This window comes from Scylla paramamosain, chromosome 24 (assembly GCF_035594125.1).
Source record: "Scylla paramamosain isolate STU-SP2022 chromosome 24, ASM3559412v1, whole genome shotgun sequence".
In the NCBI taxonomy this organism is placed as follows: domain Eukaryota; kingdom Metazoa; phylum Arthropoda; class Malacostraca; order Decapoda; family Portunidae; genus Scylla; species Scylla paramamosain.
The window spans coordinates 11,485,828-11,503,327 of record NC_087174.1 but is presented as its reverse complement, the minus strand read 5'-3'; the positions used below and the strand labels follow the sequence as shown (position 1 = coordinate 11,503,327).

Below are 17,500 nucleotides of genomic sequence, written 5' to 3'. Positions count from 1 at the left end.
AAGAAGGGAACGTTTATGGTTAGTACAGGAGCTGCCAGTGTAGACCAAGCGGCTTTTTGCAGTCTCCTATGTTGTTACTAGTATGTTCTGCAGGTTAGGGAAAAATGCACTAGGCCTAAGGGAGTGTGGAGGTGGAGTGTATGGATGTGGCGGGGGTAGCACAGTGGTAGGGATGTCAGGGGAGTGATGTGGAGTGAGGAGTGGAGGTAGTGCAGGAGGTGGAGTGGGGTGGTGTGAGTGGGTGTCTGTGTGGGTGTGTGTAGGTCCACCTGGGCGTCGTAAAGGTGCGGTAATGAGATAATGACTCAATTTGTGGCCACACGCACCCCCATTATTGTGTGCCGCGTGTCCCTGCGCACAGAATGGCTGCTGGCGAAGTGACGTATTTAGACACCCTTCTGACCTACATCGGGCACACACACACACACACACACACACACACACACACACACACACACACACACACTTCCACTCATTCATGACAATTACCTATCATTCCTATTCTTGTAAGTCTAAGGGAAGCTACTCGTACAAGAAGCCAGCTGGTCTATAAGTGAGTCTCTGTATTTCACTTATCCATCTATCTATCTATCTACAGTCAGCCACGCCACGCCACAGCTAAGCTACGCCACAACGTCGTCCCTTCCTCTTAGAGACGCATGAACACGAAAGAAAGAAGAACAACAACAACAAGAAAAAGGAAGAAAAACAAGAAGAGAGCAAGAAGAAGCAGAAAAAAAAGGCTCTCAGGTGAATAATAATGAAAACAAGTCAGCAGAGGTCAAGGGTCACCGCCAGTAATGCCGTGTCCCGGAAACCACAGAGGTCCCCGTGTTCTCCCGCCGGAGGGGCTGACGACGACCCCTCCGCCTCTCTCCCATCCCTGACAACTTCATCAGGCCTCTCTCTCTCTCTCTCTCTCTCTCTCTCTCTCTCTCTCTCTCTCTCTCTCTCTCTCTCTCTCTCTCTCTCTCTCTCTCTCTCTCATGATCAGTTCGCAGAAAGATATTAAGCCGCCCCGCCCATCCCTGCCACCCCAACCCCTCTCCGCCCCGCCCTTGCATCCGGCCCCGCCCCCTCCACGCCCCCGCCCACAGGAGCAAGCAGGGGAGCGCCTAACACAACGCCCACACCCCCGCCCCCCCAGGACCACTCCCCAGCTCCCCCGGGACGCCAGCACGAGTTATGGAAATGAAATGCTATTGTTTTGAAGTGTCTTGCATGCCGGGGTCGTTTCTTTTTGTTTTTTTGATTATTTTTTTGTTTCGATTTTTTGTTTTTTTTTGTTTTTTGTTTTGAGGATGAACAGCGTAATCTCGATTCATTGGTTAATGGTTAAGTGATCTATGTTTAATTTTGCGTTCTCTCTCTCTCTCTCTCTCTCTCTCTCTCTCTCTCTCTCTCTCTCTCTCTCTCTCTCTCTCTCTCTCTCTTTCTATTACTTTCAGCAAATCTAATGGAAGCTAATGGAATTTTTTAGGTATTTTCATAATTCATAATCTGAACAAAGATTCTGTACAACATATAGGAAAAATAGGAAAACACAAATAAATCATGAAAAACCAACTAATCATCCCTGTTGCCTTTGAAAATAAACAGAGACAAAGCGACTGAAAATACTCTCTCTCTCTCTCTCTCTCTCTCTCTCTCTCTCTCTCTCTCTCTCTCTCTCTCTCTCTCTCTCTCTCTCTCTCTCTCTCTCTCTCTCCACTTCACACAGCAGCAACAGCACCATAACTCCCGTCGCTTCCCTTCACCAATGTCCGTCTGTCTGTCAGTCTGTCTGTCTGTCTGTCTCGCACCGCCGGGCCGCCGCAGCCACCCCGGTTGGAGCGAGGCTAAAGAATCACTTACTGCCCATTACCATACCTGAAGAAGACTATGAAGGTGCCCCGGGGTGCCCTTCTGCCCTCTACCCTCCCCCATATACCTCCCCCATTCCTTCCCTCTCTTCCTTTACCCTTCAGCGTGAGAGGGGAGTTAAGGAGGAGGAGGAGGAGGAGGAGGAGGAGGAGGAAAAAATTGCTGGGAAAGACCTAACGGGTTCTTCTTCCTCTTCTTATGATTCTCTCTCTCTCTCTCTCTCTCTCTCTCTCTCTCTCTCTCTCTCTCTCTCTCTCTCTCTCTCTCTCTCATGAGCACAATGCGATTAATTTGTCGTACACACGAAACACAATCTGGGTGGCCGAGAGAGAGAGAGAGAGAGAGAGAGAGAGAGAGAGAGAGAGAGAGAGAGAGAGAGAATGCTCCTTTTATGAGGGTACGGAAAGAGTGCCAGGTTCGGTTGTGGTTCCGACTAACGGGTGGTGGGGGTTCGGTATGGTTCGGATGATGGTAAAGATTCGGGTCCAGTTCAGTTCGGGTTCGGTTCTGTTTCGATTCGGGTCCAATTCGGGTTCACTTCGGGTCCGGTTCGGTTTGTTTCGATTCGGGTCCGGTTCGCTCCGATGAGAGTAGCGATCCAACTAGAGTGTAAAAGTTTAAGAGTGATAATAAATTTCCATTCTCTCAATGAGGTTCAGTTAATGGGTTTTGGTGGCTGAGTGAACCCCCTCTCCCCCCTCTCTCTCTCTCTCTCTCTCTCTCTCTCTCTCTCTCTCTCTCTCTCTCTCTCTCTCTCTCTCTCTCTCTCTCTCTCTCTCGGGATAAATGAGTAGATCCGGGTGAATCATGAGAGAGAGAGAGAGAGAGAGAGAGAGAGAGAGAGAGAGAGAGAGAGAGAGAGAGAGAGAGAGAGAGAGAGAGAGAGAGAGAGAGAGAGAGAGATAAGAAAAATGGTGGTTTGTGGAAATAGAGTAAGTATAAGGTTGGAGGAGGAGGAGGAGGAGGAGGAGGAGGAGGAGGAGGAGGAGGAAGAAGAGGCTGCAAATCACACAAGGTTTCGTGACTGACACCCAGATAACCATGTTTGTATATTGCAGGCACAGAATGATCACAGGACAGTCTCTCTCTCTCTCTCTCTCTCTCTCTCTCTCTCTCTCTCTCTCTCTCTCTCTCTCTCTCTCTGATTCTACTCTCTTTTCTCATTTCTTCTTTACTAATTCACGTATTCCTATTCTCTCATCCTCTATCCTTCTTTTTTGTCTTCTTTTTTCTGAATACTCTCTTCTCTCATCCTCTTCCCTTGTCTGCTCTTCTCTAAGCTTCTCATTCCTTTATTCCCTATTCTTCTCCCTTTTCCCTGACTCATTACTTCTTTTCTTCTCCTTCATTCCTCTTGTCCTCTTTTCTTCTTCACCCATTCCACTCTTCATCCATACTAATCCTAAGCTCCTCCACTTCCTCCTCCTTTTCTTGCCTACCAACCACAAATTATCACTCCCTCCTCCTCCCCCTCCTCCTCCCACACCTGCTTTAATTTGCCAGCTCTCTCTCCCCTCCCCCCACTCCCTGCCCAAACCTGTCTCACGATACACAATTTGCCACATACTGACATTCTTTACCCGCTTTTATCTCTCTCTCTCTCTCTCTCTCTCTCTCTCTCTCTCTCTCTCTCTCTCTCTCTCTCTCTCTCTCTCTTCGTTTATATCCTCTCTTTACTTTCTATTCCTCCATTTCCCTTCTTTATTCTTCTACCCTCTTATCTCCCTCGTTCTTCTCTCCCTCTCTATCCTTCTATTTTCCCTCCATGTCTCCCTATTCATCTCTCCCTCTTCGTTATAATATCCTCTTTTCACTTTCCATTTCTCCATTTCCTTCCTTCCATATCCTTCTATCTATTTTTTTCTCTTCATGTATTGCTTTCCATCTCTCCGTCGTTATTTTCCTGTTTTCAGTTTCCGTTTATCTTCCTTCTTCTTTTCCATGCTCTTTCTCATTTCCCATTCTCATTCTTTAATAAATATATTTGTTTTTTCATTCTTTCCTGTTCTTCTTACACTTCATCCTCTGTTTTCTTGTTCCTCTTTTTATTCCTCATTTATCTCCTTCTTTTGTTTCATTCCTTACTTTTCCTTCTCCTCTTCCTACCTCGTTCAACCCTCCTCCTTTCCTCTCTCTCCCCTGTCCTCCTCCTCCTCCTCCTCCTCCTCTTCCTCCTCTTCCTCCTCCCTCCAAATTGGGAAGTTTGAGGTTTTGGTAACGAGATCGATGTGAGATTAATACTTGTAGGAGGGAGAGGGAGGGAGAGGAAGGGAGAGGGAGGGAGAGGAAGAGAAAGGGAGGAAGAGTGAGTCACGGAGAAGCTGGGAGAGGAAAGGGCCGCTCTTACCCTGGGAGAAGAGGCAAGGAGGATGCTGTGGGAGAGTGGGAGAGTGGGAGGGGTGTTTGGGGAGAGAGGTGAATATACTCGTACTGCCTCTTGGGAGAGTACTGTGGATGGGAGAGGTTTGGGAGTGTCGTGGTGATAGGGAAGACGTGATGGGAATGTGTGAATGGCTGGGGAAGGGAGGAAGGAAGGGAGGGAAGGGAGGAAGGGGAAATAAAGTGATGGGGAGAAGTGTGGAGCTGAAATGAGAAGGAATGGGAGATTGAGTGAGGATAGATAAAGGGTAGATGAGGTGATGGATGAGGATGAGGGAAGGAAGGAAGGAAGAAAGGAAAGAAGGGATAAAGGAAGGAAGGAAGGAAGGAAGGGATAATACAGTGATGGGGGGTGAGTGTAAGGCTAAAATGTGAAGGAATGAGAGACTAAGTGAATGGTGAAGCTGGATAAAGGCAAGACAATGAATGAATGAGTGAATAAAGGAAGGAAGAACGAAAGGAATGGAGAAAGGAAAGAAAGGAAAAATTACAGTGATAGCGGATGAGTTTGAGGTTGAGATGGGAAGAAAGGAGAGAATGAGATGAATGATAAGGATGAATAAAAATGAGGTTTGGGTGAGGATAAAAGAAGAAAAGGAGGAAGAAAGAAAGGGAAGACGAGGAAATACAGTGACAGATGAATGTGAGACTGAAATGAGAAAAAAATGCATGACTGAATGAATAGTGAAGCTGGATGAAAATGAAATAATGAGTGAAGGAATGGAGTGAAAATGAGGCATGACTACTGAATATGAGGTAATGGTATGAGTGGTGAGGCGAGGAGGAGGAGGTGAATGGTGTTGCTGAAAAGTTAAGACAAGTTAGATGAAGTTAGATTTAAAACCCAGATAGGAAGAAATTGGTCAAATTTTGTGGTAAGTAACTGAAATAGACTTGGTAATCAGCTTGTTAGTGCCGAGTCAATAGGGAGCTTTAAAGGGAGATTAGGTAAGTGGATGGGGATGGTAGGTGGATACAGGTGGAGAGGAATACTAGGTGGATACAAGTGGATAGGGATGGTTTATACTTCATACAGAGGCTGCCATGTACAGAACTAGAGCCATTTCGTCTGCTAACCAACAAAAGTACTTCAGACGTGATCAGGTTCCACAATCAAATTTGGCCGCTGCTTTTTGTTTGGGAGCGTACCAAACACTAGAAATGGTGGGGCAACAGGGTGAACTCCTCACTCTTTTCATAAGTAATCGAACCATAACCCTCCCCATGTTGGTAAGCTCCCGAACAAATAAGCGCAGGGTTTCGTTTGGATAGCTCACGAAGAGACTGTGTAACTGGCAACTATTGGCTTCTTGCAGGTTCACTAATTAAGCCTACACAGTTCTTGCTTCGACTTAAACTTAATAAAATGGTTCAGTGCAAGCTTAGAATTTAAAGTCTTTCAAAAAACTTCCAAGACATTTCACAACGTAATTTTGGACTTGCTTTCAGAAAGTCTTCTTAACCCTTTGAATGCTATTTGCTACATCTCTCCTTACTTGCTAATCACTCTGAAACATCTTTACTTGTTCTGCAGCCACCTCCAATCTTTTTAAAGTGGGGTAGAAATTGCAAAATCTATTCTTTTTAATCTCCTTCTTTCTTGTAGATGCTTATAAAGATTTCATGCTTTACTACTGGTGCTGTTAACTGCTTCGTATGTCAACTTTGCCGGGCCTTTCGTTTCTCTAGTTTTGTTGACCTTGACCGGAGCCCATCTTATGTAAAAAAGATGGAATTAAATTTCTAAATAAATAAAGCGAAAGATACCAGAAGCAGAAGAGGGTTCATAACAAGTCTAAGTCATTTAGGAATAGTAGTTTTATCCTTTTAGTCAAATTAAAAGGGATGAATCAAAAGAAAAGCTTCATTTTGCCATAAGCAGTTTAGTCAGCATTACTTCAACTGAGTCATGTGGAAGCTTTCACTTGCCAATCAGTTAATCCACCAAGGATCAGGAGAGGTGGAAGGCTGTGTGCAAAAAGACATGCCTTGGGTCCATCAATTAGGAACCTGAGTTTACCTGTAGTAGCATCCTTGTTCAGTCAACTCATTCAGGGTGACTCAAGTAAAAACCTTCATATTGTCATTACTAGTCAAAAAGAGAGAGGAACTAGAAACTGACCAAGTTTGTGACAGGTGTACCAAGTGTCAGTTTATGGGTAACTTAGACTGTACCTGTTCTAGCAAGGATATACATATTTAAAGGCACACATGGAGGACTAAAGGCGTGGGCGTAGGGGCGTAGTGAAGTCTCCCAGGGGCGCCCAGTGGAGGGAAGAGGAGCAAGGGTTGGAGGGCCCCGAGGCATGCAAATATTCAATTATGTTCCTCTGGTTATGTGGTGAAGGTCCGGATGACGTTACCACACACACACACACACACTCTCTCTCTCTCTCTCTCTCTCTCTCTCTCTCTCTCGTATTTTCTGTTGTCACTTTATTCTTTCCTTTTATTGTTATTTTTTACTTCTCTCTCTCTCTCTCTCTCTCTCTCTCTCTCTCTCTCTCTCTCTCTCTCTCTCTCTCTCTCTCTCTCTCTCTCTCTCTCTCTCGTATTTTCTGTTGTCACTTTATTCTTTCCTTTTATTGTTATTTTTTACTTCTCTCTCTCTCTCTCTCTCTCTCTCTCTCTCTCTCTCTCTCTCTCTCTCTCTCTCTCTCTCTCTCTCTCTCTCTCACAGTCTCCTCATGCATCTTCATCTAGTGTTTATCTTTCCTTGTTTTGTCTCTCTTCTTTTTTTTTTCTCTTCTTTCTCATGCAAGCCTCAACACACTCTTTATCTTTCCTTCTTTGCTGTGTGTAAGTCACTTCTCCTCCTCCTCCTCCTCCTCCTCTAACTCCTTTTCATTTTCTTTATCTCCTCTTACGTAAAACTTGTGTATGTAATTTTGTCTTGTTCTCTTTGACTAACTAAAACTTTTACCTTCCTTTCCACACGCTTAGCATCAGGAGGAGGAGGAGGAGGAGGATGCAGCTTTTCTCTCTCTCTCTCTCTCTCTCTCTCTCTCTCTCTCTCTCTCTCTCTCTCTCCCCGCCACTGACGTGAATTAAGTCAGGTTATTTACAAGAGGCGAGCACAGGCGGTGATTAGCGGGGTAATTACTGTATCGGGGAGGCTCTTTGTGTACCTGGGGGAGTTACAGGTGTGAGAGGAGGAGGAGGAGGAAGAGGAGGAGGAGGAGGAGGAGGAGGAGGAGGAGGAGGAGGAGGAGGATTGGGTAGTGGAGTTAAGAGTAAAGAGGAGGATTATGGCACAAAAGAAGAGAGGGAGAGAGAATGCAGACCAGAGAGAGAGAGAGAGAGAGAGAGAGAGAGAGAGAGAGAGAGAGAGAGAGAGAGAGAGAGAGAGAGAGAGAGAGAGAGAGAGAGAGAGAGAGAGAGAGAGAGAGAGAGAGAGAGAGAAATAGGAGTTGCTTACGTAAACCAACACCATTTTTCACTCATTCTTATCCTTCCTCTCTCTTTACCTTTGCCTAGCTTTACCCATTCCTCGCTCACCTAAGCCTCTCCGCACCCTCACCCTCACTCCCTCACCCCCCCATGTCCTCAACGCCCCCCCACCCGCCGCCCTCACGCCCGACAGACGCCCACGAAGAGCATATTAAAACACCTTATGGGAGAGAGTGAATGCTAATATGCTTCTTAGGATGATTACGACCTATTGTTCTTTGCCAGCCAAGAGAGGAGGAGGAGGAGGAGGAGGAAGAAGAGATGCTGGACAAGAAGGGAAGGGAAGGAGCACGGGGTATAGAGAGGATCATCTATGGCTGGGAAAAGGGAGGATATGGGAGAAATGGTAATCTGAATATCAACGGAGACCCCAAGAAACAGTAATAAGGAGGAGGAGGAAGAGGAGAAGAAGGAGGATAAATATGTAAGAGAGGGAGGGAAGTAGAATGAATGAAAAAAAAATGAGAGGGATATTAGTGAATAAGTTACATGAATATCAACATTTTTTTCTGTTTTATGTGAGAGGAACTAAAGAAAACAGCAATAACGGTGGTGAGAGTAAAAGTAAATGAATAAATAGGCCTACTGACCATAGCTCTAAAAAACAGGCCCAAAATAATAGCGATTTTGTTCTCATTGAAAGGTACAGACTTATTAACCAACAAATAATGATACACTGAGTACGTAAAAAAAAAATTAATGAAAACTGATGACCTAAGAAAAATAAAGGAACAAAATATGTTTTAATTTTCGTCTTGGACAAAGAAATGAAAAGTGAGAAGGTGTGAGAAGAGAAGGGTGAGAAAGAGGGAGAAAAAAGAAAAAAAAACAGAAAACGAGCACGACTGAAGGACGAAAAATGGGAAAAACAAAGGATAACAATAAAAAAATAAATAAACACGAAGAAGAATACAAGGAAACAAGGAACGAAAAATATCGATAAGAAAAAAGTGGAAAATTACAAATTACACGAGAGAGAGAGAGAGAGAGAGAGAGAGAGAGAGAGAGAGAGAGAGAGAGAGAGAGAGAGAGAGAGAGAGAGAGAGAGAGAGAGCCAACACCTCACCACAGCTGCACCAACACCTGGGCTCAGTAAGTGGTGATGACAACCTCTTAATTGCCGTCACCACCACGCCAGCCGCCCACTTCATAACACCACCACCACCACCACAACCACCACCACCACCAGCATCACCAGACGGAGGGGCAGAAGAAGGAAGGCAGAAGTCGCAGTAGAAGGAGAAGCAGGAACCGAAGAAAGGGGAGGAGGAGACACAGAAAGAGAAACAGGAGGTACAGCAAAAAGCATAAGAAGGCGAAATAGAAGGGAAGGAGGAGGCGCAGAAGGAGAAGCAGAAGTACAACAGAAGGAAGAGAAAGAGGTACAGCAGAAAAGGAGGAGGAGGAGGAGGAGGAGGAGGAGGAGACGTGGAAGAAGTAGAAGTAGGAGCAGGAGCAAAAAGGAACCATAAAATAATAATAATAATAATAATAATAATAATAATAATAATAATAATAAGAAGAAGAAGAAGAAGAAGAAGGAAAAGAGGAAAAGGAAGAGGAACAACAACAACAGCAACAACAACAACAACAACAACAACAACAACAACAACAACAAAGAGAAGAGGACAGAGAAGCTAAAGAAAAGAAATAAGCATAAACAAAATAAAAGAAGAGAATGAGAAGGAAGGAATACAAAAGGGGATTTCCAATAAAAAAAAAAGAAAAGAAAAGGAACAGACGAAAAAAAAAAACAGAAAACAGTAGCAGCAGGAAATCTAAGAGGAGGAGGAGGAGGAGGAGGAGGAGGAGGAGGAGGAGGAGGAGGAGGAGGAGGAGGAGGAGGAGGAAGCTTTCCCTACATTCCTGTCCCTCGTGCATTCCAAACCTATTCCTCCCAATGGACCGGATTGGTTTTATCTGTTATTCTGGTGGTTGTCAGGTAACAGAAGGCAGCAGCAGGAGGAGGAGGAGGAGGAGGAGGAGGAGGAGGAGGAGGAGGAGGAGGAGGAGGAGGAGGAAGATGCTGACTAAGTGTGATGTCGGAAGAGCATTTGGTGTGAAGATGAAGAGATAAAGAAGAGTAACAGCATCTGGTCTGCGTCAGAGAGAGAGAGAGAGAGAGAGAGAGAGAGAGAGAGAGAGAGAGAGAGAGAGAGAGAGAGAGAGAGAGAGAGAGAGAGAGAGAGAGAGAGAGAGAGCTAGATTCAAAGCACCACCGCCATCAAATTGAACAAACACATCTACCTGTTTTGGCGAAGAGATTCAAACACTAGACAGGTGGTTATCTTGATCGTCATTTGTCTGATTCGCGGCAACACGCACCCGAAGGAGGAGGAGGAGGAGGAGGAGGAGGAGGAGGAGGAGGAGGAGGAGGAAGACGTTGATTTTACCTTTGGCTTAATTTGTAAACATTCGTAAATTTGACTTAAGTTGAATGTTCTTATTATTAAACACTTCAGGCTTCATGTAGAACTATCTTCAAAGGCCACAGAAATGATGAGTTGGTCAGGTTATATTTCAATTATAAAGAAATGCCACAGAGATGCTTAGACAGGTTTTTTTTTTTTTTTTCAGTATTTTCAAAGGCCACAAAAATGATTAGCTGTTCATGTCATGTTAGAACTATCTTCAAAAGGCCACAGAGATAATTATTCACGTTGTCACTCCATCAATAAACATTTTCAAAGGCCACAGGATTCATCAGTCAGGTCCTCATGGGTGTGTTTCTTACGTAAGGATGAGGAAATCTTATCAAACTAACCGTGGAATCATTAAAATAACCTTAAAAACCTGACTGACCACCACCGGGCCCTGTTAAAATGTTGAAAAATACACGCAACACTAAAAACACGTCCTTGATTCACACAAAAAACGATAAGTTGACGAGGTGAGGAGAGAAATTACAACAAAAATTATAGATAGAAAAAAAAAAGAGAGAACCATTTATTTTTCTCCTTCTGTATATTGCTTCATAAATATTGAGCCGATAGCAACTTTAAAAAACGCGGCGTCCTCTTCGTCCTCGTCCTGTCCTCGTCTCCTTTCCCCGCGTGAGTTACGGTCAAGAGTGAAGGGTTTGCTGTCAACATTATTTATTATTCCTTGAGCGTGTTTAATATATTCTTTTAATCTCACAAGGGACACCGATTTTTTTGCCTCTTGGGGGAAAGAAAAGCAATGCAATTTGATTTTTAAGAGGTGGAGAGAGAGAGAGAGAGAGAGAGAGAGAGAGAGAGAGAGAGAGAGAGAGAGAGAGAGAGAGAGAGAGAGAGAGAGAGAGAGAGAGAGAGAGCAAAAATAACATGTCTTTTACAATTCTTCACCATTCCCCTTCCTCCAGCCTTATCTCCTCTCTCTCTCTCTCTCTCTCTCTCTCTCTCTCTCTCTCTCTCTCTCTCTCTCTCTCTCCCATCTAGTTCTCCACTATCCCATAATCCCCTTGCTCTATCTCAACGCTCTCTCTCACTTTCTTTTTTTTTCGCCTCACATGCCACAACCCTTCACGCCAAGCTGCCTCTCTCTCTCTCTCTCTCTCTCTCTCTCTCTCTCTCTCTCTCTCTCTCTCTCTCTCTCTCTCTCTCTCTCTCTCTCTCTCTCTCTCTCTCTCTCTCTCTCTCTCTCTCTCTCTCTCTCTCTCTCTCTCTCTCTCTCTCTCTCTCTCTCTCTCTCTGATTATCAATGCCTATTCGTTTCAAATTTTGTTGTATTTTCTTAATTTTCTTTCTTTCTTTATTTTATTTAAACAGGAATTTTTTAAATATTTTTATAGTTTGAGTATCACAATTCACATTACTTTTTTTGCTTTACTTTTTCTACTTATTCTTTATTCGTCTCTGTCTGTATCTCCATTTTCTTTAATAAATCACTGAAGGAGGTACCTCTCTCTCTCTCTCTCTCTCTCTCTCTCTCTCTCTCTCTCTCTCTCTCTCTCTCTCTCTCTCTTTCTTGACGCCTCTCCTCTCCTCCCCTTTCTCCTCTCCCTTTCACACCACTTCGGAAACACGATCTCTCTTCACTTTCCCACTTTCGGGCAGGTCGAATTTGCCTCTCTCTCTCTCTCTCTCTCTCTCTCTCTCTCTCTCTCTCTCTCTCTCTCTCTCTCTCTCTCTCTCTCTCTCAAAGACTGGAAACAATCAGGGAAGTAAACGAGTACAGTAAATAAATAAATAAACAAGCAAATATGAGAATAAATATATAAGCAACTAAATAAATAAATGGATATATAAATAAAAACAAAACAAAACAGAAGGAAATAAGGAAAAAAGGAACAGGAAAGAGTAAATAAAGAAGGAAAGAAATCAAGGATATAGAATGACGAAAACTAATACGGTGGAGAGAGAGAGAGAGAGAGAGAGAGAGAGAGAGAGAGAGAGAGAGAGAGAGAGAGAGAGAGAGAGAGAGAGAGAGAGAGAGAGAGAGAGAGAGATAGGAGGAAGTCACGAAAAGCAAAGAACACAGAGAAACAGAAAAATGAAGGAGAGAGAAATGGAAAAAGGAAACGAGGGAGGGAGGGGGGAGGGAGGGAGGGACTATACAAGACCCTAGATTGTCCACTTCCCTGATGAGGAGGAGGAGGAGGAGGAGGAGGAGGAGGAGGAGGAGGAGGAGGAGGAGGAGGAGGAGAACATGGGTTAGTGAGGAGGAAAGCTAGAGATGAATAGCTCCTGCAACTCCTCCTTCCTTTCTTCCTTCGTTGGGTAAATGTGAAGGAGAGAGAGAGAGAGAGAGAGAGAGAGAGAGAGAGAGAGAGAGAGAGAGAGAGAGAGAGAGAGAGAGAGAGAGAGAGAGAGAGAGAGAGAGAGAGAGAGAGAGAGAGCAAGAGGTCGATTCAAGGTAAATGTAAACGAAAGAAATGAAATAGATGAGAGTTCAAGGCCAAAATAGAGAGAGAGAGAGAGAGAGAGAGAGAGAGAGAGAGAGAGAGAGAGAGAGAGAGAGAGAGAGAGAGAGAGAGAGAGAGATTAAGACAATGGTAGATTATTGCATTAACAAACTAAGCTAACAAAAGAGAGAGGAAATAATTCTTTAATCTTATTTATTTATATTTATTTACTTCCTTGTCTCTTCAACGAAAAAAAAAAGCAATAAAAAAGGAGAAATCAACAAAGAATAAAACAGCAAAAAAAAAAAAAAAAAAAAAAAAACGCAAAAAATGTAAACTACTTAACTTATTTTTCTATTTTATTTTTCTTTTTTATTTCATTTTTCTTTTTTCCTATTGCGAATTTAATAAGGCCCAAAGTATAACCGAACTCCGATTCACTCTCACCCTTACCGGCAACTTGTGTCTGGACGTGTATTACAACTCCCATCTATTTCCATCCCTATTATACATTTTTCATTCATTTTCCAAACGGAGCAAGATTAATGGTGGGAGTGTGAAGAGTGTAATGGGAGAATAGGCCTGAAGGGGAGGAGATGGGGAGAGGGGGAAGGGGGAGATAGGGAGAGATGGAGGCAGTGAGGGAGGAGAAGGGAAGCTGATGTGAGGGTGAGAGGGAGGAGGAGGAGAGAGGCTGATGTGGGAGAGGAGAGGGGAGAGGAGAGGGAAGAGGGGAGAGGACAGAGGGGAGTGAGAAGGTGGGGGGATGAGGGCCATGGCACACCCTGACACCAGAGCCGCCCTCACGCCCGTCACGCCCCTTGTCCCCTCACCCCTTACAAGGCCACCCCTCTTCCCTCCTCTCTCTCCCCTCTTCCCACGTCACTGCTGCCACAACCTTGCCATAAACATTACCAATTTGCTTCACCATTATCACCACAACGCTGAACAAACAGGGCCGCCATCACCATCACCACCACTACAGACATCACCAATTTGTTTAACCACTATCACCACTGCTACTACATCAATACAAATTAGTTAACCAGTATTTTCATAACTATCATCATCACCATCATCACCTCTGCTACAGACATCACCAAATTTCATCACCACTATCACTACTATTATTACAACTCTCTATTAAATGGATAACAGATATTTTTCATCACGATCACCATCATCACCACCACATCAAACACCATCAATTAACTTCATCCCTTTCATCACAACTGTCACCCATTTTACCTAACTATAGTAACTCTTCCACTACCACTACCACAAACACACCATCACCACCACCACCACCACCACCACCACCACCACCACCACTACAACCCACTACATATAACACACCTGTGTTCAGCTTCCACGATAATCACTACCACCTACACCACCATCACCACCACAAAGACCACCAATATTTTCAGCGACCACAACCATCACAACCACAAACACCACGAAAATATTCAACAACTTCCATCACCACCACCACCACCACCACCACCACCACCACCACCACCACCTGTACCACCATGAAGTATTACTAAACTCCACCACCACCACCACCACCACCTGTTTACTTCTCCTTCACAGCCCTCAGGCAAATTCGCTAATGGAAGGAGGAGAGGGAGAAGGGAGAGGGAGAAGGAAGGGATATGCTGGAAGGAAGACGAGACGAGTGAGAGGGGAAGGGAGGGGGTAGGGGGAGAGAGGGGAGGGCTACACCGTCTACCTGCATTAATAAGACAGGTAGCCGACAGATTCTTCACCACCTTGGCAGAAATTGAAGCTTTGTTTCTATTCCTCTTGCCTTCAGGTTCTCTCAGGCTTCAGGAGAGAGACAGAGAGACAGGGAGAAAGAAATAGGGATAAGGGAGAGGAAAAAGGAAAAACAGTTAGGGATGAGAGGAGAAAAGGAATAACAAGGGGTAGATGGAAAGATTGGAGTGACATGACAAGGTGTGAGAGAGAGAGAGAGAGAGAGAGAGAGAGAGAGAGAGAGAGAGAGAGAGAGAGAGAGAGAGAGAGAGAGAGAGAGAGAGAGAGAGAGAGAGAGAGAGAGAGAAAGACAACAAAGTGAGATAAATTGAGTGCACCCACAATGCTAAAGAAATGTGTGTGTGTGTGTGTGTGTGTGTGTGTGTGTGTGTGTGTGTGTGTGTGTGTGTGTGTGTGTGTGTGTGTGTGTGTGTGTGTAAGCAGGGCGGGAGACACGACCACAAAGCACCTCACGTCTTCATGCAGTCCACACACAAAACGCGTCATCAAGGTCGTTTTGAGTCGTTTCTTTTTGGAGATCTACGACTTTTGCCTCTCGTCTCGAAATCGAGGAGAAAATACAACTTCCCCCCCAAAAAAAAAAGAGAAAGTTCATGAATTTCCATAAACACAGCAAATGAAAAATGGAGATAACAAACACGAACACACAAAATATAAAATAAAATAAAATAAATAGAAAAAATAAATAAATGGAGTTGATATTACAGTTTGTCATAGTCTTCCACTGTTTTTCCTTTTCTCTCTCCGTCACAAAAGAAATAAAAAAAAATGGTTCACAAATTTACGTAAACAATGAGACAAACAGGTAACAAGCACAGAAACACAAGGGAAGGGTGTTATTATTAAAAGTTATCACATTCCTTCACTCTATGACCCTTTTCTTTTCCTCACCATAGGTAAAAAAAAAAAAAAAAATCGTTCACAGATTTTCACAAAAGAGAGAGAAAGAGATAACTAGCACAAGAACACAATAAAAGGCAGTTAATATTGGAGTTAATTAGTCTTCCAATAAAGAAATAAGTAAATGAATAAAAAAAGATTCACAAATTTCCATAACACAAGAAGAGAAAGAGAAAGAAACATAGATCAATGGAGACATGGAAATACACACACACACACACACACACACACACACACACACACACACACACACACACACACAGTTAAATATTACAAGTTACCCAGTCTTTCACTCTACATTCCTCCATACCTCTCTCTCTCTCTCTCTCTCTCTCTCTCTCTCTCTCTCTCTCTCTCTCTCTCACTCCCTCAGTAGCGTGCCTCCCCGTGCCTTGCGTGACGCGGAGCTGCTAAGGGAGTGTGACAGACGCCCCCTCCTTGTTGACGCGCCGCCCGCCTCACCTGTAATCACACCTGACTCTCTTCCAAGTCACCGTGAAAAATGCGCGTCAACTAAGTATATTAGAGAGGGAGGGAGAGAGGGTTTTCCGGGACTAATCGAGGTTTGTTTTCGAGGAGAGGGGGAGAAAGGTGCGTGGGGAGAGAGGAGGGAGAGGAGGGGGAAAGGGAGAGGTGGTTAAGTGGTGTTATTTCTTGTGTGACTGTGTGGTTATTAATTTTTGTGTCTTTTGCATGTGTGGTTGTGTCTGTTTACTGTTTGCATTTGTCTTTAGTCTCTCTCTCTCTCTCTCTCTCTCTCTCTCTCTCTCTCTCTCTCTCTCTCTCTCTCTCTCTCTCTCTCTCTCTCTCTCCCAGACAGTCAAAGCTAACAACACTCCCGAAGCACCCCCTTACTTCTCGCCTCGCAGCGCCCCATCACCATAACACTCGTGCACGCCCATCGCTGCACTACACTCACCCTCACTCCCTTCCCCATCCCTCTTACTGGCACCCTCACCAAGCGGCGCCAGGACCCGAGTGCCTGAGCAGTGCCACTTACAAGGCGGAATGCAAGGGAATGCAATTTACACGGCACCTCTCAGCTGGTGTTCTCAAGAGCGAGTAAGCTTTTGTTAGCCACGCTTTGCCGCTCAGCCTCCTTTCTCCTGAGACTCCTCACGCCCCCGCCTCGTCCTCAGGGTGGGCACAGGAAAGGGCGACGCGGAAGGGGCGTGGCTTGCTGGGTCATTTGTAACGTTAGTATTAGGAGGGGCGTGTTCCTGGGGGGGATAAAAGGAGGGAGGGAGGTGGGTAAGAATGACCTGTGTGGCGACAATCTCTCCATTTTCCTCCTTTCCCTCCTTCCTTCCCTCCTCTCTTCCCTCCTCTCCCTCCCTCCCCTCAAGCGGCGCCACACAAACAGCACCACGCCGTAAAGCGACACTAGCGTCACCGGAGCTGTTCCTTATCTCGTCTGGGCGTGAGTTACGGGCGTGAGGGGCGGCTGCGTCTTCTCCGTGCTTGTGAGGGGCGGGGCAGGGCGGGGAGGAGCAGAGAGGGAGAGGCAGGGTGGAGCGATATTACCGATAGTGGTATTGCAGGAGGAGGAGGAGGAGGAGGAGGAGGAGGTGCCTAAAGGAGCCTTCAGGAGGTGGCCGGGCCTTCCTGATAGCGGCGTCTTTGAGTTCCCAGAAGACTCAAGACGAGGCTCGAGCCCCTGCAGCAGACCACGCGGCTTATCACGGCCCCTTATCTTGCCAACTCGGGTCTTCTCTCCCTCCCACCCTCTCACTCTCACCTGCGTCGGAAGTAGAAGAATGAAAACTACCAGGGATAAAGGGCAGACATTCAGAAACACTTTGGTCTCTCATCACGAGTACTTTTAAAGGCCACAGAGACAATTAGACGGGTTCTCAAGAGTGTTTCTCCTGTTAATGTAGAAATATTGTTATGTCGCTAAAACCGTAGATATACTTAAAAAATTATTTGCTTTTTCCGTCATGACTATTTTCAAAGGAAACAGAGATGATCTACCGGGTTCTCAAGACTGCTTCTACTGTTAACAAGGTAAAAATCTTGTTAATCTCTCACTAAAACCGTAAAAATATATCTAAAAATGCTTTACTTTCTCATCATGACTATTTTCAAAGGCCACATAGATGGTTTGGTGGGTTCTCAAGACTGTTTCTCCTGTTCGTAATGTAGAAATCTTGTTAATCTGTCACTAGAACCGTATAAACACCCTTAAAAACTCATGTCACTTCATCTACGCAGAGCCTTTTAAAACTAGTGGTGGTGTTGGCAAGTGTGTTTCAGGATATGTTCCATTAACTCACTCCTCATCGCCTCATCATCGGTGCC

General features: G+C 44.8%; 1 protein-coding gene across 1 annotated transcript in view; it reads right to left on the bottom strand.

The window, feature by feature from the left end:
• The window catches only part of LOC135112730 (plexin-B-like), a 420,239-nt gene that overhangs the window by 123,086 nt on the left and 279,653 nt on the right, over positions 1–17,500 (bottom strand).